The following is a 24,087-nucleotide window of genomic DNA, read 5'->3' on the forward strand; positions in this document are numbered from 1 at the left end:
TGCTCATTCTAACATTTATATATTTCTTAATTCCATTCCTTTACTTTGTGTGTGTGTGTGTGTGTGTGTGTGTGTGTGTGTGTGTGTGTGTGTGTGTGTGTGTGTGTGTGTGTGTGTGTGTGTGTGTGTGTGTGTGTGTGTGTGTGTGTGTGTGTGTGTGTGTGTGTGTGTGTGTGTGTGTGTGTGTGTGTGTGTGTGTGTGTGTGTGTGTGTGTGTGTGTGTGTGTGTGTGTATTGTTGTGAATTGTTAGATATTGCTGCCCTGTTGGAGCAATTTCGCTGCACCCGCAATAACATCTGCTGAATATGTGTAAGTGACAAATAAAATTAGATTTGATGCACAAGTTACCCAAATTAGAGGGTGTAGGGGCTAACTAGACCGAGACAGCAAGGCTGCAGGCTCCAGAGCGAAGTGCTATCCCAACACGCACTGCAATATGTTTTTTTCATACAAAATAACACAAAAATGACAAATACCTCCCAAATAATGTTTATCTGTTACTGAGGTTTAGATCTTGTAAAATGACAGCAGGAAATTGTTCATTTGAATCTACATTTGTGTTTTATTATGAAACCGATGAGGGCTGGTTTGGTATTCACCGTAGACATGTAATCCTATACGCTTTGTTTACACGGGCAGCCCTATTCTGATCTTTTGCCCAATTTTTGACAAATGGGTTGATCTGATTGTTCAAGAGTTGATCTGATTGGTCATAACACCAATTATTGGATGAAGATCAGGGCAACGTTCAGATGCCAAACATTCTTGAACATTGCAGATAGAAATGCCATGAATAGAGCTGATGTGATTCCTTATTCTAAATAAGTTTGATCTACATAGAAATAGGCTATCTGAACGTTCCAAATTGTTCCAATTCTACAGAACACCCCACGAATTGGGCTGCCTGTGTAAACGCAGCCATAATAGTTCAGAAATCCATATCAGCAATATCTTGGCTTTGGAGATTGTCTTGATAGATGTTAATGTATTCTGTGATCTCTTCTCCCCTCCCAGCTGACTACACAGGAGACTACACCACAGGCACCATGATGACATTTACACCGTGTTTGCTGTCATGTTCAACGGCTGCGCAGGCATCATAGTTCTAGTTCCAACGTGTCAGATGAGACTAAGGGCTGACATCGGCAGAAGTTCAGCGTACATGATGTGAGTGTTTTAGCAGAGCTGAGTTCAAATGCTATTTAGGTTATTTCAACTACTTTCAAAGACATGTGGAAGTTGTTATTTAGGTATGTTTTTTTATTTGAGAAGACAAGTAGTTGAGTATATGAATGTATTTTAAAATGCTCTAATACACTAATTCAAATACTCCCTTGCATTTAACCAGGTATTTGAAAATAGTATTTAAAATAAGTATTTGAAAATACTTGAAAATAGTAGGCTATTTATAGGAAATTATTTCAAAATACTTCCAATAGAAGTTGGCCGGCCTGGGGCCACATTATTTGAAAGTACTTAAATACACAGAAAATAAGTATTTAAATAACAAATACTCAAATACCATTTTTTTTAAACGGTCTGGTGTTTAGACATAATATTTTGTCACTGAAGCCATTTTTATTATACACTGAGTGTACAAAACATTAGGAACACCTGCTCCCTCCATGACAGACTGACCAGGTGAACCCAGGAGAAAGCTATGATACCTTATTGATGTCACTTGTTAAGTTCACCTCAATCAGTGTAGATGAAGGGGAGGAGACAGGTTAAATAAGGATTTTCAAGCATTGAGACATGGATTGTGTATGTGTGCCATTCAGAGGGTGAATGGGCAAGACAAAAGATTCAGTGGCTTTGAACGACATATGGTAGTAGGTGTCAGGCGCAATGTTTGTGGCAAGAGTTTCCCGTGTGTATTAAGGACATCCAGCCAACTTGACACAACTGTGGGCCAGCATCCCTGTGGCACGCATTCGAATCCTTGTAGAGTCCACGCCCCGACGAATTGAGGCTGTTCTGAGAGCAAAATGGGTGCAACTCAGTATTAGAAAGGTGTTCCTAAGGTTTTGTGTCTCTCGCTCTCTCATTTAGCAGATGTTTTTTCCAAAATGACTTATTCATGCGTGGACTCTCTTACTCTCTCTCTTACTCTACTCCAGGGGACCTGAAGAGCCCAAGCTACTCTATCCTCAAGGGAACCCTGGCAGCAGTCATCTTAAGCTTCATCTCCTACAGTATTCCTGCTCAGCCTGCTGGTGGCCTACTCCTGTGACCGGTCAGCACAAATGCGCACACACAGGCTTACACACAAGCACATTTGATTTGATTTGATTTGAAGCACATACAGTGGCAAGAAAAAGTATGTGAATCCTTTTGAAGTACCTGGATTTCCTCTTAAGATCACATTTTATGACCAATTTATCTTCATCTAGGTCACAACAATTGACAAACGGTCAGCTTAAACTATTAACAAACAATTGTACGTTTTCATGTCTTTATTGAACACACCGAGTAAACATTCACAGTGCAGGGTGGGAAAAGCATGTGAGCCCTTGGATTTAATAACTGGTTGACCCTCCTTTGGCCGCAATAACCTCAACCAGACGTTTTCTGTAGTTGCGGATCAGACTTGTTACAACGGTCAGGAGGAATTTTGGTCCATTCCTCTTTACAAAGCTCTTTCAGTTCAGCAGTATTCTTGGGACAGCACTACTGGCAATACCATTGACGGTCCCCAAGAACAGTGGCCTCCATCACCAAGACTCATCCTAGAGCTGGCCGCCCGGCCAAACCGAGCAATCAGGGGAGAAGGGCATTGGTCAGGGAGGTGACCAAGAACCTGATGGTCACTCTGACAGAGCTCCAGAGTTCCTATGTGGAGATGCGAGAACCTTCCAGAAGGAAAACCATCTCTGCAACTAACACCAATCAGGAACTCATGGTAGAGTAGCCAGACGGAAGACATTCCTCAGTAAAAGACACTTGACAGCCCGCTTGAAGTTTGTCAAAGTGCACCTAAAGGACTGTCAGACAATGAGAAACAAAATTCTCTGGTCTGATGGAACCAAGATTGAACTCTTTGGCCTGAATGCCAACCATCACATCTGGAGGAAACATGGCATCATCCCTACAGTGAAGCTTGGTAGTGGCAGCATCATGCTGTGGGGATGTTTTTCAGCGTCAGGGACTGGGAGACTAGCCAGGATTGTGGGAAAGATGAACCAAGTAAAGTACAGAGGGATCCTTGATGAAAACCTGCTCCAGAGGGCTCGGGAACTCAAAGACTTTGGTAAGGTTCTGACACATGGGTGTGTCTTGGTGGTGGCAAAGATAAACTAAAGAAACTCACATCAAACCACACCCCCAAGTCAACTCATATTTCGCTTTGGGACAAGTCTCTTAATGTCCTTGACTGGCCCAGCCAGAGCCCGGACTTGAATCCGATCGAACACCTCTGGAGAGACCTGAAAATAGCTGTGCATTAACACTCCCCATCCAACCTGACAGAGCTTGAGAGCGTCTGCAGAGAAGAATGTCAGAAACTCCCCAAATACAAGTGTGCCAATCTTGTAGCGTCATACCCAAGAAGACTAAAGGCTGTAATTGCTGCCAAAAGTGCTTCAAAAAAGTACTGAATAAAGGGTCTGAATACTTATGTAAATGGGAGATGTACATTTTTTTGTGTTTGCTTTATCATTATGGGGTGGTGTGTGTAGATACTTGAGGGGGGTGAAACGATTTAATCAATTTTTGAATAAGGCTGTAACGTACCAAAAAGTCAAGTGGTCTGAACTTCTCGAATGCACTGTATCTGTGGTGCAGTGATAATGTACCCCTCTCTCCCAGTCATCTTCTCCAGAGGGACTACAGTTTCCTGGGGGACATCAACGTGAGGGGCCCCCTGGTGACAGTGGGGGTGTACTCCTCTACCCTGTCTGCTGCCGTAAGTAACCTTAGCGGGGCCTCCCACATCCTCTGAGCACTCCTATTTACACTTTTCAGTCAATTTTGGCACTAGAATTTATGTTTAGGACTACTATCGATGCCACATTGGCCGTTTTCAACCAGATAATCAGCTTCCCTTTATGTGATCATGACATGTTGGGGTTAAAGCGAGAGTTCTCCCTGAAATTCACCTCAACTTAAGTTCATCATGATTTTAACTTCTTAAATGGGGTTCTTAAGCTGATGAGTTTATTCCACACAATCTGTAGTATGTAGATGAAGTAGGATCTGTATGCGTACACAGAAATGGGCCTTAATCCCCAAATAATGTGTAAGATTGCCACTGGTGTCACTCAATGTTTTTTTTCGTCATGTTAATTTACATGGTGCCAATCCTATTCGTCCTTTCATTGATATTTACAGGTGGGGTCCTGGCTCTGGCAAGAAAGACAGTCACAAATTTGGAATCCCTTGGCGTCCGTGCTCATCTCATGGGTCCTAGTGCAGGTGGTGTTTTCAGGGAAGCTGAACACCATCGCCAACAGAGTGACCCTTTTCTTCCTTGTCTATGCTGCTGTGGATCTGGCCTGCCTGGCCCTGGAATGGGCCTCTGCACCCAACAGGTATACGATACAGTATAATACCATACAAAATAGTCCAATACTACACTACAATATGTTCTAGATATTGATAGCCCATTATGCTCACATTTGTGCTCAGCTTTTGAAAACTCAACCTCCACAACAGAGGCTAAGTTAAAAAAGAAGAAAAAAGCCACTCATGCCATACATGCAGTCATCCTCGTCCACCTCTTCTTCTTCTTGTGTTCAGGCCGTAGTTCTGTTGCTTTACCTGGCACACGTGTGCTCGGGGCATAGTGGGCTGCCTGGTGGTGATGTTCCTGATCGACATCTATGGCTCAGCTAGCAAGGCCTACATGTTGCTTCTGCTCATGCACTACCTCTGTCCTACCAGCAGGGGGAGATTAAAATGTAGAATTGCATGCGGGCCATGACTGAAGGCAAACGAGTTGTCTTTGGGGTGTGGTTTCATGTGGGTGTTTTTTGCGGTATGTCTTTGCCATTCAATCACACCAAATGAGGGCTAATTCAGTTCTATGTGTGGGTTAAAGTAGAGGCAAGGTTCTACAATCCCTTGTTACTCACGAGCATTATCAAGTAATGTAGCGAGCAAGCTAGTGTAACCAAATCACTGTCACTAACAACACCAGGCACAGTCTCAAGTTTGACGGTTGACAGCATGCAGAACATGCAGCTAGTGTTGGGATGTAATCTATATCTTGGCCATCTGAACTATAAGGAAGCCCCTTTTCACTAGAGTAGCTATTGTCCCAATCAATGTGCGCATTGCATATCAAGGTGATACACTGTGTTGTCTGGGGAATTCATTTTGCATGGACCAGTGTGCTGGGTGGAGGGAGTTTACTCATTTTCAACCCTTCCATCGGTCCTCCTAAAGAGAGGTCTCCTGCGGCACCAGGCCATGAAAAGCGATTATCTTATTTGGGAAATCTGTGTTTAATTGAGCCAAAGACTCACTTTGTTCCATTCTGCTTTATTGGTATGGACATGCTCAGGGTATTATGCAGCCCCAATGTCATCCATTTATTCCTTTAAGTGCTTGATTGGTTCACTGCTCTTATTTGTACATGTCATGTAGAAGACACTCTTATTCAGAGCACCTTACAGGAGCAATTAAGGTTAAGTGCCTTGTCACCAAGAATTAAAACCAGCAACCTTTTGTTTACCAGGCCAATGCTCTTAACCACTAGGCTATTACAGCACAGTACAGTAAGATCTGGAAAACTGCGCCCGCTGATATGGCCTTGTTTTTTCGCTTCTCAAGAAATGCTGGCGGCCATGACAGAAGCCAAACATGAGTTGACTTGGGGTGTGGTTTGATATGGGTTATTGGGTGTGTCCTTGCCACCACCCAGACACACCCATCTGTCAGAACCTTGCCCGCAGCTGTTTCCTCCCACTCAGTCATAACAAACAAACCTCCTGCAGGTTGAGTTCAATAACTACAGGCAGATAATGTGAATGTAGTGCTATGTATATTTATTTGTTATGGTGCAAGTAACATTTTTATGCCAAGTGTGTGTTTCCACCGAACTGACTTGTTGAGAGCCTCCCGAGTGACGCAGTAGTCTAAGACACTGCATCACAGTGCTAGCTGTGCCACTAGAGATCCTGGTTTGTGTCCAGGCTCTGTCTCAGCCAGCCGCAACCGGGAGACCCATGGCGCACAATTGGACATGCGTCATCTGGGTTAGGGGAGGGTTTGGCCGGCAGGGATGTTCCTGTCCCATCGCACAGTAGCGACTCGTGTGGCTGGCTGGGCGCAATGCACACTGACATGGTCCCAGGTGTACGGTGTTTCCTCCGACACACTGGTGTGGCTGGCTTCTGGGTTAAGCGGGCGTTGTCAAGAAGCAGCGCGGCTGGGTTGTGTTTCGGGGGACGCGAGGCTCACGGCCTTCGCCTTTCCTGAGTCCGTACAGGAGTTAAAGAAGGGAAAAATTACTTGTTGCAGATGCGTGATTTCCCCTCATCAATCTACATACATTGCCCCATAGTGACAAAGAAACAGGTTTTTAGATATTTTGGCAAATTTATCAGATAAAAAAAACTGATCACATTTACATAAGTATTCAGACCCCACTTTTTGCAGGAATTACAGCCTTGAGTCTGGTGCTTGCCTACGGAGCTGTGAGGGGAACGGCACCTCAGTACCTCCAGGCTCTGATCAGGCCCTACACCCAAACAAGGGCACTGCGTTCATCCACCTCTGGCCTGCTCGCCTCCCTACCACTGAGGAAGTACAGTTCCCGCTCAGCCCAGTCAAAACTGTTCGCTGCTCTGGCCCCCCAATGGTGGAACAAACTCCCTCACGACGCCAGGACAGCGGAGTCAATCACCACCTTCCGGAGACACCTGAAACCCCACCTCTTTAAGGAATACCTAGGATAGGATAAGTAATCCTTCTCACCCCCCCCCTTTAAGATTTAGATGCACTATTGTAAAGTGACTGTTCTACTGGATGTCATAAGGTGAATGCACCAATTTGTAAGTCGCTCTGGATAAGAGCGTCTGCTAAATGACTTAAATGTAAATGTAAATGTTCTTGGGTATAATGCTACAAGCTTGGCATACCTGCTTTTGGGGAGTTTCTCCCATTCTTCTCTGCAGATGTTCTCAAGCTCTGTCAGGTTGGATGGGGAGAGTTGCTGCACAGCTATTTTCAGGTCTCTCCAGAGATGTTCCAGAGATGTTCGATCGGGTTCAAGTCCGGACTCTGGCTGGGCCACTCAAGGACATTTAGAGTCTTGTCCCGAAGCCACACCTGCAATGTCTTGGCTGTGTGGTTAGGGTTATTTTATTTTTATTTTACCTTTATTTAACTAGGCAAGTCAATTAAGAACAAATTCTTATTTTCAATGACCGCTTAGGAACAGTGGGTTAACTGCCTGTTCAAGGGCAGAACGACAGATTTGTACCTTGTCAGCTCCGGGATTTTAACTTGCAACCTTTCGGTTACTAGTCCAACACTCTAACCACTAGGCTACCCTGCCGCCCCAAACTTGCGCCCCAGTCTGAAATAGTGAGCGCTCTGGAGCAGATTTTCATTAAGGATCTCTCTGTACTTTCTTTGGCTAATTTTGTCCTGGGTCCTGGCTAGTCTCCCAGTCCTTGCCGATGGGGAAAAACACCTCCACAGCATGATGCCTCACTGTAGAGATGATGCCAGGTTTCTTCCAGACGTGACACTTGGCATTCAAGCCAAAGTGTTCAGTCTTGATTTCATCAGACCAGAGAATCTTCTTTCTCATGGTCAGTCTTTAGGTGCCTTTTGGCAAACTCCATGTGCCTTTTTACTGAGGATTGGCTTCCGTCTAGCCACTCTACCATAAAGGCCTGATTGGTGAAGTGATGCAGAGATGGTTGTCCTTCTGAAAGTTTCTCCAATTTCCACAGAGGAACTCTAGAGCTCTGTCAGAGTGACCATCAAGGTTCTTGGTCACCTCCATGACCAATGCCCTTCTCTCTCAATTACTCAGTTGGCCAGGTGGCCAGCTCTAGGAAGAACCATTGAGGAATGATGGAGGCCACTGTTCTTGGAAACGTTCAATGCTGCAGAAGTTTTTGGTACCATTCCCTAGATCTGTGACTCGACACTATAATAATATATAATAATAATAATATATGCCATTTAGGAGACGCTTTTATCCAAAGCGACTTACAGTCATGTGTGCATACATTCTACGTATGGGTGGTCCCGGGGATCGAACCCACTACCCTGGCGTTACAAGCGCCATGCTCTACCAACTGAGCTACAGAAGGACCACAAACCTGTGTTGGAGCTCTACAGATAATTCCTTTGGCCTCATAGCTTGTTTTTTTCGCCTAGTCAAGGGTCTGAATACTTACATGAATATGTTATTTCCGGAACATACGTACGTACATACATACGTACATACGTACATACATACATACATACATACATACATACATACATACATACATACATACATACATACATACATACATACATACATACATACATACATACATACATACATACATACATACATACATATTCAAGGGTTTTTCTTTATTTTGACTATTTCTACATTGTAGAGTAATAGTGAAGTCATCAAAACTATGAAATAAAACATATGGAATCATGTGGTAACCAATAAAGTGTTAAACAAATCAAAATATATTTTATATTTGAGATTCTTTGAAGTAGCCACCCTTTGCCTTGATGACAACTTTGCACACTCTTGGCATTCTCTCAACCAGCTTCATGAGGTAGTCACAGTCAATTAACAGGGGTGCCTTGTTTATTTCTATCTTTATGTGTTTGAGCCAATCAGTTGTGCTGTGGCACGGTAGGGGTGGTATACAGAAGACAGCCCTATTTGGTAAAAGACCAAGTTCATCTTATGGCAAGAACAGCTCAAATAAGCAAAGCAAAACAACAGTCCATCATTACTTTAAGATTTGAAGGACAGTCAATCCGGAAAATTTCAAAAAGTTTAAAAGTTTCTTCAAGTGCAGTCGCAAAACCATCAAGCGCTATGATGAAACTGTCTCATGAGGACCGCCATAGGAAAGGAAGACCCAGAGTTACCTCTGCTGCAGAGGATAAGTTCATTAGATTTAACTGTACCTCAGATTGCAGCCCAAATAAATGCTTCACGGAGTTCAAGTAACCGAAACATCTAAACATCAACTGTTCAGAGGAGACTCTGTGAATTAGGCCTTCATGGTCGATTTGCTGCAAAGAAACCATTACTAAAGGACACCAATAAGAAGAAGAGACTTGCTTGGGCCAAGAAACACAAGCTGGACATTAGACCGTTGGAAATCTGTCCTTTGGTCTGATGAGTCCAAATTTGAGATTTTTGGTTCCAACAGCTGTGTCTTTTGTGAGACGCAGAGTAGGTGAACGGATGATCTATGCGAGTGTGGTTCCCCACATGAAGCATGGAAGAGGAGGTGTCATGGTGTGGGGGTGCTTTGCTGGTGACTGTCTGTGACTTATTTCAAATTCAAGTCACACTTAACCAGCATGGCTACCACAGTATTCTGCAGCGATGCACCATCCTATCTTGCGCTTAGTGGGATTATCATTTGTTTTTCAACAGGACAATGACCCAAAACACATCTCCAGGCTGTGTAAGGGCCATTTGACCAGGGAGAGTGATGGAGTGCTGCATCAGATGACCTGGCCTCCACAATCACCTGACCTCAACCCAATTGAAATGGTTTGGGATGAGAGTGAAGGAAAAGCAGCCAACAAGTGCTCAGCCTACGTGGGAACTCCTTCAAGACTGTTGGAAAAGCATTCCTCATGAAGCTGGTTCAAATCAAATCAAATCAAATTTTATTTGTCACATACACATGGTTAGCAGATGTTAATGCGAGTGTAGCGAAATGCTTGTGCTTCTAGTTCCGACAATGCAGTGATAACCAACAAGTAATCTAACTAACAATTCCAAAACTACTGTCTTATACACAGTGTAAGGGGATAAGGAACATGTACATAAGGATATATGAATGAGTGATGGTACAGAGCAGCATACAGTAGATGGTATCGAGTACAGTATATACATATGAGATGAGTGTGTAGACAAAGTAAACAAAGTGGCATAGTTAAAGTGGCTAGTGATACATGTGTTACATAAGGATGCAGTCGATGATGTAGAGTACAGTATATACATGTGCATATGAGATGAATAATGTAGGGTAAGTAACATTATATAAGGTAGCATTGTTTAAAGTGGCTAGTGATATATTTACATCATTTCCCATCAATTCCCATTATTAAAATGGCTGGAGTTGGGTCAGTGTCAATGACAGTGTGTTGGCAGCAGCCACTCAGTGTTAGTGGTGGCTGTTTAACAGTCTGATGGCCTTGAGATAGAAGCTGTTTTTCAGTCTCTCGGTCCCAGCTTTGATGCACCTGTACTGACCTCGCCTTCTGGATGATAGCGGGGTGAACAGGCAGTGGTTCGGGTGGTTGATGTCCTTGATGATCTTTATGGCCTTCCTGTAACAACGGGTGGTGTAGGTGTCCTGGAGGGCAGGTAGTTTGCCCCCGGTGATGCGTTGTGCAGTCCTCACTACCCTCTGGAGAGCCTTACGGTTGAGGGCGGAGCAGTTGCCGTACCAGGCGGTGATACAGCCCGCCAGGATGCTCTCGATTGTGCATCTGTAGAAGTTTGTGAGTGCTTTTGGTGACAAGCCGAATTTCTTCAGCCTCCTGAGGTTGAATAGGCGCTGCTGCGCCTTCTTCACGACGCTGTCAGTGTGAGTGGACCAATTCAGTTTGTCTGTGATGTGTATGCCGAGGAACTTAAAACTAGCTACCCTCTCCACTACTGTTCCATCGATGTGGATAGGGGGTGTTCCCTCTGCTGTTTCCTGAAGTCCACAATCATCTCCTTAGTTTTGTTGACGTTGAGTGTGAGGTTATTTTCCTGACACCACACTCCGAGGGCCCTCACCTCCTCCCTGTAGGCCGTCTCGTCGTTGTTGGTAATCAAGCCTACCACTGTTGTGTCGTCCGCAAACTTGATGATTGAGTTGGAGGCGTGCGTGGCCACGCAGTCGTGGGTGAACAGGGAGTACAGGAGAGGGCTCAGAACGCACCCTTGTGGGGCCCCCGTGTTGAGGATCAGCGGGGAGGAGATGTTGTTGCCTACCCTCACCACCTGGGGGCGGCCCGTCAGGAAGTCCAGTACCCAGTTGCACAGGGCGGGGTCGAGACCCAGGGTCTCGAGCTTGATGACGAGCTTGGAGGGTACTATGGTGTTGAATGCCGAGCTGTAGTCGATGAACAGCATTCTCACATAGGTATTCCTCTTGTCCAGGTGGGTTAGGGCAGTGTGCAGTGTGGTTGAGATTGCATCGTCTGTGGACCTATTTGGGCGGTAAGCAAATTGGAGTGGGTCTAGGGTGTCAGGTAGGGTGGAGGTGATATGGTCCTTGACTAGTCTCTCAAAGCACTTCATGATGACGGAAGTGAGTGCTACGGGCGGTAGTCGTTTAGCTCAGTTACCTTAGCTTTCTTGGGAACAGGAACAATGGTGGCCCTCTTGAAGCATGTGGGAACAGCAGACTGGTATAGGGATTGATTGAATATGTCCGTAAACACACCGGCCAGCTGGTCTGCGCATGCTCTGAGGGCGCGGCTGGGGATGCCGTCTGGGCCTGCAGCCTTGCGAGGGTTAACACGTTTAAATGTCTTACTCACCTCAGCTGCAGTGAAGGAGAGACCGCATGTTTCCGTTGCAGGCCGTGTCAGTGGCACTGTATTGTCCTCAAAGCGGGCAAAAAAGTTATTTAATCTGCCTGGGAGCAAGACATCCTGGTCCGTGACTGGGCTGGATTTCATCTTGTAGTCCGTGATTGACTGTAGACCCTGCCACATGCCTCTTGTGTCTGAGCCATTGAATTGAGATTCCACTTTGTCTCTGTACTGACGCTTATAGCTTGTTTAATAGCCTTACGGAGGGAATAGCTGCACTGTTTGTATTCAGTCATGTTGCCAGACACCTTGCCCTGATTAAAAGCAGTGGTTCGCGCTTTCAGTTTCACGCGAATGCTGCCATCAAGAATGCTAAGAGTGTGAAAGCTGTCATCAAGGCAAAGGGTGGTTACTTTGAAGAATGTAAAACGTATTATGATTTATTTAACAATTCCATATGTGTTATTTCATAGTTTTGATGTCTTCACTATTATTCTACAATGTAGAAAATAAAGAAGATTTTTATTTATTTTACAAGGCAAGACAGTTAAGAACAAACTTTTTATTTTCAATGACAGCCTAGGAACAGTGGATTAACTGCCTTGTTCAGGGGCAGAACGACAGATTTTTTACCATGGCAGCTCTGGGATTCAAACTTGCAGCCTTTCGTTTACTAGTCCAACGTTCTAACCACTAGGCTACCTGAGTAGGTGTTTCCAAACTTTTGACGAATGCCAGAAGATCCCCAGTAACGCCGCTCAACTGACAGACGATGACCTCTGTTCACAGCACAATCTGATTCGCCAGCACGGAGACCCGCCCCCTGCCGTGCGTTTCCTGCATTTTCCCCGCCCACCGGCAGACATGCAGTGATACTCCTATCTGCATCAGCTGGACCTGCTCAGTAGAGAGCTTGGCCCCACCCTGCTCATCCATGGGGTAATGCCAGTTGTCACCACTGACCTCTAACCCCTGAGCCTTCACTTGTATCCCCATTCACCTTATCCCTCACCTGGCTCTGACCCCTTCACCAGCTGGACCTGCTCCGTAGAGACCTGGGCTTGACCCCACCCAGCCATGGGGGTACACCTGTTACAGAGAGGAAGAGACAAAGCCAGAGGATTTACTCCACCCAAAATCTGTCTGTGTGAGAAGCTGTTTTTTGTATCAACTTCTATGAGAGTGTTGCATTATTATGTGAGGCTTATTTGATCTAATAGAAGCTTCGTAATGTTTAGGCTGTTACAACTGTACTCTTAAGTTGTTGCACGTGGCATTCCGGCAACTTTGACAAAAACAACTTAGTTGCTCTTGCCTGTTGGTTACATGCGTATCTGCTCTCTCATAGGCTAGAATGGCCCCGCCTGATCTCCTCCTCCTGCCTGTCTTCCATAGTTGAGGACATGCATTTCTATTGTTAGAGCAGTCCGGCAAATATCTTGTCAATATAATAGATCATCTTTGCATCATTAGCCCCTCACCCCTGACCCTTTCCCATATCCAGTGAGTTATGTTCCTATGAACATTCTTTGTGAATGACACCAGTCACTTTAATAGTGTAAGCTGAGGGGCAAGAGGATGTGTGTATGTTTGTCTGATTTATATGGGTCTTGGTTGACCGACGCACTCCTGCAGTTCTGGTGTGGATGTTCTGATTATTACACACTAGGTTTGACTAGAGGTGTGGGGCAGGTTTTAACACAACCGTCCAGGAGGTCACATCATCACTTGGCATCATTGGCACAATTCTAGTTTTTTTTTGTCTGTATCACTAAAAAAAAAATATATATATATGGTATTTTCAATAATGGAATCATTCTCTCTATCAATGTGCAGAGAATGCATTTCCAGACCAGAAGGGGGTGATATTTGCTTAGAAACCTCACCAGAGCCACAGTACGACAATTCTACTGTAGTGATTGAAGGGGAACAGCGGAGGCAGGGCTTGAACCAGTGACTTTACAGTTATATGGCATGTGCACTACATCATGCGCCGTCTATGTCCTGACATTTTGACACAGGCTGACAAAGCCACACTGAAGAAGGCTGCAAAAGCCAAAATGTCCGTGTACGCTATCCCTGATGCAATTTAAAAAATGTAGTAATGAAGTAAGCTTTATGCAACATTTTCTAGTGCCAAACCATTACACCTTTTGTTTGTCTGAATTCAATGGTTCTCTTTTGATTAGCCACAAATGTCACAATATATTTTCTGTTCTCACCAAAGACTCCCCCCAACAATTATTCATCTATTGGGATCATGTTTGACCATAAACAGCGTTGTCTCTAGTCGAGTGATTAACAGGGAAGTTTCTAGTCTACAAACTAATAATCTGGTGTTTTATGCCATACGGTGGTCACTGTAAACCAGTTGATATTCCACAGACTGACTCAAACAGCACGGCTGTGAAGTTAACCATAAGTGATATTCACCTCCACATCCCATCTGACGTTTCCATTGGTTTTACAACCCACAGTCATTGTACACATGATGGCGAGGATCAGAAATACCCAGCCGATCCACGTCACTGGTTAACACGTGGTGGGTGACTTGGCAGTGGGCATCGACGCCTCCAGCAGGCAGTAATGGGACAAGGCCTGGTTGCCAGTGAGACGTGCAACCCAACTGCGTCACGTTTGCTACAGAAAATCTCCATGAATTCACATATGTGGGTGTGCTGATAACAATGGGGTATGTGGGCGTAGACATAACCAAGCCAATACAGGAAAAGGATTCCATTTCTATGGCTTCCGCTTGACAGGACTTGAATAGCACGAAGTGCAGCTTGGTTTTAATTCATGATTTTATTTTATTTCACCTTTTATTTAACCAGGTAGGCCAGTTGAGAACAAGTTCTCATTTACAACTGCGACCTGGCCAAGATAAAGCAAATCAGTGCGACAAAAACAACAACACAGAGTTACACGTGGGATAAAATGGCGAGGATGATGATGTAAAAATACTGAACTTGATAAATGTTTCCATTGTTATGATCTGTGCAGCCCTCGGATCGGAGATACATTAAAGTGTTCCAATTTAGTTCTACGCCTGGGATGACCTTTTTGAGAATGAAATGGATAGACTCCCATTGTATCAAACGATTACATTCTCTCTGGTTATATCAGCCAGGGTTATGAAAATTAAATATGAATATGAATGCATATACACTAACGTTCAAAAGTTTGGGGTCACTTAGAAATGTCCTTGTTTTTGAAAGAAAATGACATTTTTCATCCATTAAAATAACATCAAATTGATCTGGAATACAGTGTAAACATGGTTAATGTTGTAAATGACTATTGTAGCTGGTAACGGCAGATATTTAATGGAATATCTACATAGGCGTACAGAGGCCCAATATCAGCAACTGTCACTCCTGTGTTCCAATGGCACGTTGTGTTAGCTAATCCAAGTTTATACTTTTAATAGGCTAATTGATCATTAGAAAACCCTTTTGTAATTATGTTAGCACAGCTGAAAACTGTTGTTCTGATTAAAGAAGCAATAAAACTGGCCTTCTTTAGACTAGGTGAATATCTGGAGCATCAGCATTTGTGGGTTCGATTACAGACTCAAAATGGCTGGACACAAATAACTTTCCTCTGAAACTCGTCAGTCTATTCTTGTTCTGAGAAATGAAGGCTATTCCATGTGAGAAATTGCCAAGAAACTGAAGATCTTGTACAACGCTCTGTACTACTCCCTTCACAGAACAGTGCAAACTGGCTCTAACCAGAATAGAAAGAGAAGTGGGAGTCCCTGGTGCACAACTGAGCAAGAGGACAAGTACATTAGTGTCTAGTTTGAGAAACAGACGCCTCACAAGTTTTCAACTGGCAGCTTCATTAAATAGTACCCTGCAAAACACCAGTCTCAACGTCAACAGTGACGAGGTGAATCCGGGATGCTGGCCTTCTAGGCAGTTGCAAAGAAAAAGCCATATCTCAGACTGGCCAATAAAAATAAAATATTAAGACCATCGTCCCAGAGTTGCCTCTTCACTGTTTACGTTGAGACTGGTGTTGGAACACAGGAGTGATGGTTGCAGATAATGGGCCTTTTTACGCCTATGTAGATATTCCATAAAAACTCTGCCGTTTCCAGCTACAATAGTCATTTACAACATTAACAATGTCTACACTGTATTTCTGATTAATTTGATGTTATTTTAAATGGACAAAAAATTGCTTTTCTTTCAAAAACAAGGACATTTCTAAGTCACCCCAAACTTTTGAACGATCGTGTATATTCAATGCAAATGGAATTTGAAAGCATATTGCATTTTCCTTTCATCACCTCGTCTTAGGGCCTCACGCTAACCTTATATAGCCATGGAAGTCATTGGCAGAGGGAGAGAGAGTGCACTTAAACTTGCCCTGATGAGTGTACCACCTAAACCGCCGAGAAGATCCGCTGATGTTTCAGGTTGATCCCTCCATTGAGGAGGAGACGACTGTGAGTCACTTCCGACAATGGACATTGCATTGTAGGAGGGTGTGTAACATTAGTGTGGAAATGTACAGTAAAACATATCTGCACTGATTTCACGGAAACCTTTTCTTTCTCTTCAATCTCTATTCATTTCTTTATTATAGGTTAGAGGCACTCAGACAGTGGTACGCTGGGGAGTTATCTTCCATAATGGAAGAGAAGGTCAGTAGGTCTACTCTTGGACCATGTCTGAAAAGAAAAAAAAACAACAAATTTTTAGTAGTGCTATAACCACCTATTTTTTTTATAACTATTTCAGATCCACATACCACCACTTAGCATTTCTACAAGGACACTGTTTTTTTTCCCCTTACGTCATTACTATAAAGCAACCTTTAGAGGTATTGTTTGTTGAACAGCTTCATCATTCATAGGGAATAACAGTTACTCTATGCTGTTATTTCATTCAATCTTAGTTATCAAACCATCCATCCTCTATACAACCACCCTGAACCAGTTAGAGGGAGACACGTGAAATAAAAAAAAGAAGGGAAAGTATGTTTGTAGGCCAGCTCTGTTTACACTACATGTTATACCATTATAATAAGGATACATTATTACATGGTTATGAAATTATAGGAAATTCTTACATAAAGAGATGCTGAAGTTCAACTGTGAAAAATAAAGTTATTCTATTCTGTGCTGCTACTTAATTTGTAATCAGACCATCTATTCTTGTCCCTGTGCTCTGTTATCTAAGACCTAGCACCGGGACATCACACAAGGTCAAGAGACATGACAGCAAAACACGAGGGAGTCCAGTAGGGCAGCAGTGATAATGAGTCCATTTATAGCCAGAAAGAAGGTGGAGGGATCGCAGGGTAGTGCAGCAGGGTGGATGGAGAGTGGGCCCTGCATCCAGCTGTGTATTTTGATCTACAGGTAACTGACAAAATAAAGGAAACACCAGTGTTAAGGCGTTGGGACACCAGCCTGAAAAGCTGCAAAGATTCGACGTGTCTGGAACTCTATTTTGTGTTTTGTTCATGACGGTGGAAAACACCGTCTCGGGCGCCACTACAGAATATCGAATAAGTGGTCAATTGGGTTGAGATCTGGGCTTTGCAGTCTGTACGGGACTGTATGGGGAGCCAGTTGAGAGAGGTAAGAATTGGGATAATGTGTTAAGACTTGATGGTTCCTGTTAGGACTCTAGCAGCATGTTGTACAATTTGTATATTTTTCAGATTGGAGGCGGTATAGCCTGATAAAACGGTGTTACAGTAATCTAGACGGGATGTGATGAAACCATGGATGCTTTTTTTCTGCATCAGTAAATTCAAGTGGATTTCTGATTTTAGCTATGTTCCCACTCTGAAGTTCCATTGGCAAGCATTTGTTTAATCTTTCTTTACACAGTTATCAAACCAGCCATACTCCTTCCAGCAATCAACCAATCAGTTGATCAATGGATTTATTTTGATTTGTCAATCTGTGGAGAGGTCAGAAGACATCCACAGGACCAGGTCATCATGTTCATGACTCATCACCTTTGACCCCAAGCCCAGAGACAAGGGGTGAAGTTGATCAATTATTTTTTATAGCCTATAGCAGACAGATTAGTCTTTTCATCAGGAGCCATTTGGTTTCCAACCTGTGCTTTCCCGCAATTGTATTTGAAATATTGCGAAGGGCCTGTATTGTCTATATCCTCCAGACACTCATGAGAACAATGAATGAATGAAAGAAACCACAGCAATCAGTGGAGTGAAGATGCAATGGCTGGCTGGCTGTCTAGTTGATGTCCACTACCACACCCATACTGAATACTGATGAGAAACCAGTTAGATCCCTGCCCTCTGACTTCCTTATTCCACCCACAGCTACCTGGAACACATGAGGGGAGATGTAGACTGATTCCAGATCTGTTGCTATGCGCTTTAGCCAACGCCTAAGGCAGACCTGTTCAGTGACTAAATCAAATCAAAGTTTATTTTGACGTACACAGTTACAGCAGGAATAAACGTGGCAGAGAAATGCTCACTTACAAGCTCCCTCAACAGTGCAGTTCAAATATCAATATCAATATCAATAACAATAAAAAATCAATAAAAAAAGAAGTAGAAGATAGTAGTATGTACTTAACAAAACTGATATGTACACAATAGGAGATACAGTATACATTATGAATGTGCAATGTCAAGTACAGTATGACTGCATTTACAAATATAAAGTGGATAGTGTCTTGGTCCCACAGTTGAGTAAATAGTATATATAAGTGTTGTGTGGGGGTGTGTGTGTGTGCTTGTATATAAGAGTTGGATGTGTGCAGAGAGTCGATGCAAATCATCTCTAAGGTGCAGGTCTGAGCAGGTAGACAGCTAGATTACCTCCTTGGTGAGTGGAGTTGGCTAAAGCACGAATAAATGTTTTACCAGGATATAATGGACGCGATTGGGAGAAGTGACATGGATATAGCCAGGATGTTGCTCTCAGATCAACACCCTTATTTGGGCTTCTGCAATGTAATACTCTCCGGATGCCATGACAATTCCCATTTAGTTGAATATAATCAATGTTGACATTGGGGAATTAAAAGAAGCTCAATTACAGCATATGACGGTTTGAAACATGATGGTAAAACAGAGCATCTGTATATGTCAGTCACCTTTTCACCCTTTTCTTTCACACACCTCCTTTCCGAACGCACACACACAGATGCGCACAGAACACAGGCCAGACGTACACTTCCAACAATTCCCATGAATCATAGATGCGTTTCTAGATACTTCTTAACTTCCATCCATCATTCTACACCTATCTTCTTATACGGATAGGGATAACAGTGGAGCCCGTCCCTGACTTGCAGTGCTCTAGAAGGCCCATAGAGGGCAACATACTCCAAGCAGCTCTCAATTTACAGTTACACTCGACAACAAACGGGGTTTCCCAAACTGGGTCCATGATTGGTTGACGGTAGGTGAGGGCGGGAGGTCCTGTATAAACACAAACTCACTTCATTGAAAACTTCCTTCACAACAGCTCTGCGCTGCTCCCCCGCGAAGCATAAACGCCCGGACTTCTGCAGAGGCCGTGTCACCGTAAATTCATCTTCATTCATCTTTCTTTCATTCATCTTCTGCACACCATACCATTCCAGTGTTTAATTGCTATATTGTAATTACTTCGCCACCACGGCCTATTTATTGCCTTACTACCTCTCTTATCCTACTTCATTTGCACATGCTGTATATAGATTTTTCTACTGTATGTTTGTTGTATGACTGTATGTTTGTTTTACTCCATGTGTAACTCTTTGTTGTTGTACGTGTCGAACTGCTTTGCTTGATCTTGGCCAGGTCGCAGTTGCAAATGAGAACTTGTTCTCAACTACCCTACCTGGTGAAATAAAGGTGAAATAAAAAATATTAAAATGCTGCAAGGCCAATGCAGATGTCGGATTGACCATGCGGCACCTTTGAGTATCCACACACACAAATACTTACACTAAAATAGATTGAAGGGACTAAACCTCAAGGTGAGGATGGGTGGATGAGTCTTTGACTCTTCACTGTTGTGGCCCTCTTGTTAATGAAGGTTTTCAAAATGTGTCTTGAGAGCATGTGATTGCGTGTGTTCTTTTGAAATCCAAGAGATTACATTGAAATGGATGACAAACACACCATTTTGGCACAGACTATTACAAATGACTGGACTCCATGTGGATCGTATGACCGTTACTTTCTACAGTCAAGTGTACTGTCACTTCTTTCTGTCAAGGTTTTTACAGGCATAAGGTTGGGAATTGCGAATTCATTGTTTGAGTCTGTCTAAACAGACAATTTTACTTAAGACTTAAAACAAACTGTTAAGTTCAGTATCACTTCATGACGGTTCATGGAGGGAGACTGTCTATTTCCATCTTAAAAGAAACCATCTTAAAAGAGAGGAGGGAGTGGGCAGAGAGGCAACTTTACAAAGGAAGTCTCCCAGCAGACGGCAAACATTCCATCCTAGAATTCCGCAGCGTTGTAGGATTGGCTAATGTCTGTCTGCGGCTGTAAAAAACGGCCCGCATGTGACGTAACAATGGAAGAAGACTATGGCGCTTGAAATGTGACGTATAGCAACCCTCTTGTCACTAAGAAAATGGCCACATCCGTGCAAATAGAGGTGTGAAGTCTGAGGGATGAGAAAGGAGTGTCCCGCCTAAAACGGCAACTGAAACAGACCAGTGAATATTATGGGGTTGTGATGTAAGATTGTTGGAGCCCTGAGTGTGAGAGAATTAACGGTTGAGTCATGTTTGGTCTCTACTTTATTTTGAAGTACTTTCATTTGAAGAGTATAGTTATTATAGGAAATAGCAGTCTTCCTAGACCAAGGTGCATATGTGTTCGGCAGATTTGATCAAGGCACTACCTGGGTCCACTCCTAATACGGTGTCAACTGCTGCAAATGATCATGGGTACATTTGATTTGTTACTTATTTATACATAGATACACTTCTGACTGTCTTCTGCTGCACAGAGAGAGGGCTTCTGAGCCAGAGCATGAGGCCGACCTGCGTCATTCTCACACTTCCACAGACACACACAAGGGAGACAATAATGAACACTTCATCATCATCACATTGCCCTACATACAGAGATAGAGACAGCAGCATCCGAGTACCAACAACTTTTGTTGGGGAGACTGGTGCAATTTGGGTTTGGCGAGTCACTAGGACTTCTGCGAATGTGCCGATTCGAAGCTGCTTCCGTGTAGATCTGGGATCTTTCCCAAAACTCCCATGTTCCAAACACTTCCAGAATGTTCTATTTGGAAAGAGAATTAGCTCGTAGTTGTAATTGTCCACGAGTAACTTTGGTCCAACCGTTTCAATGAGGTCAAATGTAATGGTAAACCTTTCGAGGAAAAAGACAAGTGAGACCCATTATTGGAAGCCAGTGATGTGTGTCTCTCTCTGTGCATGTGTGGATGTATGCTCTTGACCTCAGACTGGGCTTCTCTCTCACATTTGACTGCATGGATGGGACTGACGCATAGCAACAGCCAGTGATAGGCTACGGGTTAAGACTGACTAGTCTTGACCAGCTGCTGTTGATCTGGTAAACATGTGTTTGTGGCCAGACTCCATCCCATCTGCAGCCTTAGATATCACTGAAATATAGGGATGTGAATTATTCTCTTCCAATACGATTTGAAACGTATCTATATACATGGGCTCTGATACAGGGATGCTAAGTTTTAGTGTGTGCGTGCGTGCGGATGGTGTCATGTAGTCAGGTAAGCTGAGCCATAAGGGAGACAAGTGGTCATCTACCACTTCACTATCAGATTAGGGGGGGCAATGTATGCTTTTTTTCTCCTAATACCTTTCTTCTGAAATCACCATCACCCACTTGTAATTTTTCAAAACTTAAAAGTGTTTAAACTAGTAATGTACCAATATTTATCATTAAAAAAATGTGCCATGCCAATGAATACATAGCACAATTTAGACGTTCACCCGTCTCAAAATGGAGTGCTTTTGACAGTTTACAATTGTTGGAGTGACCTTCTCCTTCCATTTCGACAATACAGTGCTGCTTCTTTAGCTAAAGTGATTGCTCTCCTCATTATGACGTTGTAAACTTTACACTGTATATCTCAAAAATGACCATATATGTATATACAGTTGGAGTTGGAAGTTTACATACACTTAGGTTGGAGTCATTAAAACCCATGTTTCAACCACTCCACACATTTCTTGTTAACAAACTGTAGTTTTGGCAAGTCGGTTAGGACATCTACTTTGTGCATGACACAAGTCATTTTTCCAACAACTGTTTACAGACAGATTATTTCACTTATAATTCACTGTATCACAATTCCAGTGGATCAGAAGTTCACATACACTAAGTTGTCTGTGCCTTTAAACAGCTTGGAAAATTCCAGAAAATTATGTCATGGCTTTAGAAGCTTGTGATAGGCTAATTGACATAATTTGAGTCAATTGGAGGTGTACCTGCTTGACATCATGGGTAAAAATCAAAATAAATCAGACAAGACCTCAGAAAAAAATTGTAGACCTCCACAAGTCTGGTTCAGCCTTGGGAGCAATTTCCAAACACTTGAAGGTACCACGTTCATCTGTACAAACAATAGTAAACAAGTATAAACACCATGGGAGCACACAGCCGTCATCTCCAAGAGAACGTACTTTGGTGCAAAAAGTGCAAATTAATCCCAGAACAACAACAAAAGGACCTTGTGAAGATGCTGGAGGAAACAGGTACAAAAGTAACTATATCCACAGTAAAACGAGTCCGATATTGACATAAACTGAAAGGCCGCTCAGCAAGGAAAAAGCCACAGCTTCAAAACAGCCATAAAAAAGCCAGACTACGGTTTGCAAATGCACATAGGGAACAAATATCGTACCTTTTGGAGAAATGTCCTCATGTCTAATGAAGCAAAAATTGTTTGGCCATAATGACCATCGTTATCTTTGGAGGAAAAAGGGGGAGGCTTGCAAGCCGAAGAACACCATCCCAACCGTGAAGCACTGGGGTGGCAGCATCATGTTATGGGGGTGCTTTGCTGCAGGAGGGACTGGTGCACTTCACAAAATAGATGGCATCATGAAGTAGGAAAATTATGTGGATATATTGAAGCAACATCTCAAGACATCAGTCAGGAAGTTAAAGCTTGGTCACAAATGGGTCTTCCAAATGGACAATGACCACAAGCATACTTGTGGCAAAATGGCTTATGGACAACAAAGTCAAGGTATTGGAGTGGCCATCACAAAGCTCTGACCTCAATCTTATAGAAAATTTGTGGGCAGAACTGAAAAAGTGTGTGCGAGCAAGGAGGCCTATAAACCTGACTCAGTTACACCAGCTCTGTCAGGGGGAATGGGCCAAAATTCACCAAATGTATTTTGAGAAGCTTACGGAAGGCTATCTGAAACATTTGACCCAAGTTAAACAATTTAAAGGCAATGCTACCAAATACTAATTGAGTGTATGTTAACTTCTGACCCACTGGGAATGTGATGAAAGAAAGAAAAGCTGAAATAAATCATTCTTTCTACTATTATTCTGACATTTCACATTCTTAAAATAAAGTGGTGATCCTAACTGACCTAAGACAGGGAATTTTTGCAAGGATTAAATGTCAGGAATTGTGAAAAACTGAGTTTAAATGTATTTGGCTAAGGTGTATGTAAACATTGAAGGAGAGGACACATCAGTTGTCGGAAAAGATGAGAGCTATTTTATGGAGGTATTTTCGGTTCACTATCTTAAACATTTAAATCTGGGACCTTTGCCTGTCGGTGAATCGCTACATCCCTACTGAAATATAAATGATGAAACCTATACATTTTCTCTGGCATGTTTTGGGTGAAGAAAACAACATTTAAATTGTATCATTCTGTTAATAATTGAGTTAATTTAAAATGAGTTGACAATGATTTATTGTAATGACCAAACTGTATCAACAGCATTAGGGTTGTAGTTGAGTTACTAACATGTTCTATTTATTATACTATATTCATTTGGTTCATAGTAGGCCTAAATTAGGGGCCCTAATGACGATAGTAGTTACTAAGTTACGACACATTTGTATTTAAAAAAAATATATATACTTAACCTTTATTTAACTAGGCATGTCAGTTAAGAACAAATTCTTATTTACAATGACGGCCTATCAAAAGGCATAGGGCATCCTGCGGGGCTGGGGCTGGGATTACATTTAAAAAAATATATAGGACAAAACACACATCACAACAAGAGAGACACCACTACATAAAGAGAGACCTAAGACAACAACATAGCATGGCAGCAACACATGACAACACAGCATGGCAACAACATAACATGGTAGCAACACAACATGGTAGGAGCACAAAACATGGTACAAACATTATTGGGCACAGACAGCAGCACAAAGGGCTAGAGGAAAGAGGCAACAAAACATC

At 43.0% G+C, this 24,087-nt stretch overlaps 1 long non-coding RNA gene across 1 annotated transcript; it reads left to right on the forward strand.

Annotated features, from left to right (window-relative positions):
• The first annotated feature begins 252 nt into the window (after nt 1-252).
• On the forward strand, nt 253-12,524 carry LOC124009266. Its single transcript, XR_006834263.1, has 5 exons — nt 253-1,168; nt 2,122-2,237; nt 3,809-3,905; nt 4,331-4,530; nt 12,476-12,524. It is a non-coding gene; the product is annotated as an uncharacterized LOC124009266 (long non-coding RNA).
• The last annotated feature ends 11,563 nt before the right edge of the window (nt 12,525-24,087 follow it).

Source organism: Oncorhynchus gorbuscha, linkage group LG22 (assembly GCF_021184085.1).
Source record: "Oncorhynchus gorbuscha isolate QuinsamMale2020 ecotype Even-year linkage group LG22, OgorEven_v1.0, whole genome shotgun sequence".
Classification (NCBI taxonomy): Eukaryota; Metazoa; Chordata; class Actinopteri; order Salmoniformes; family Salmonidae; genus Oncorhynchus; species Oncorhynchus gorbuscha.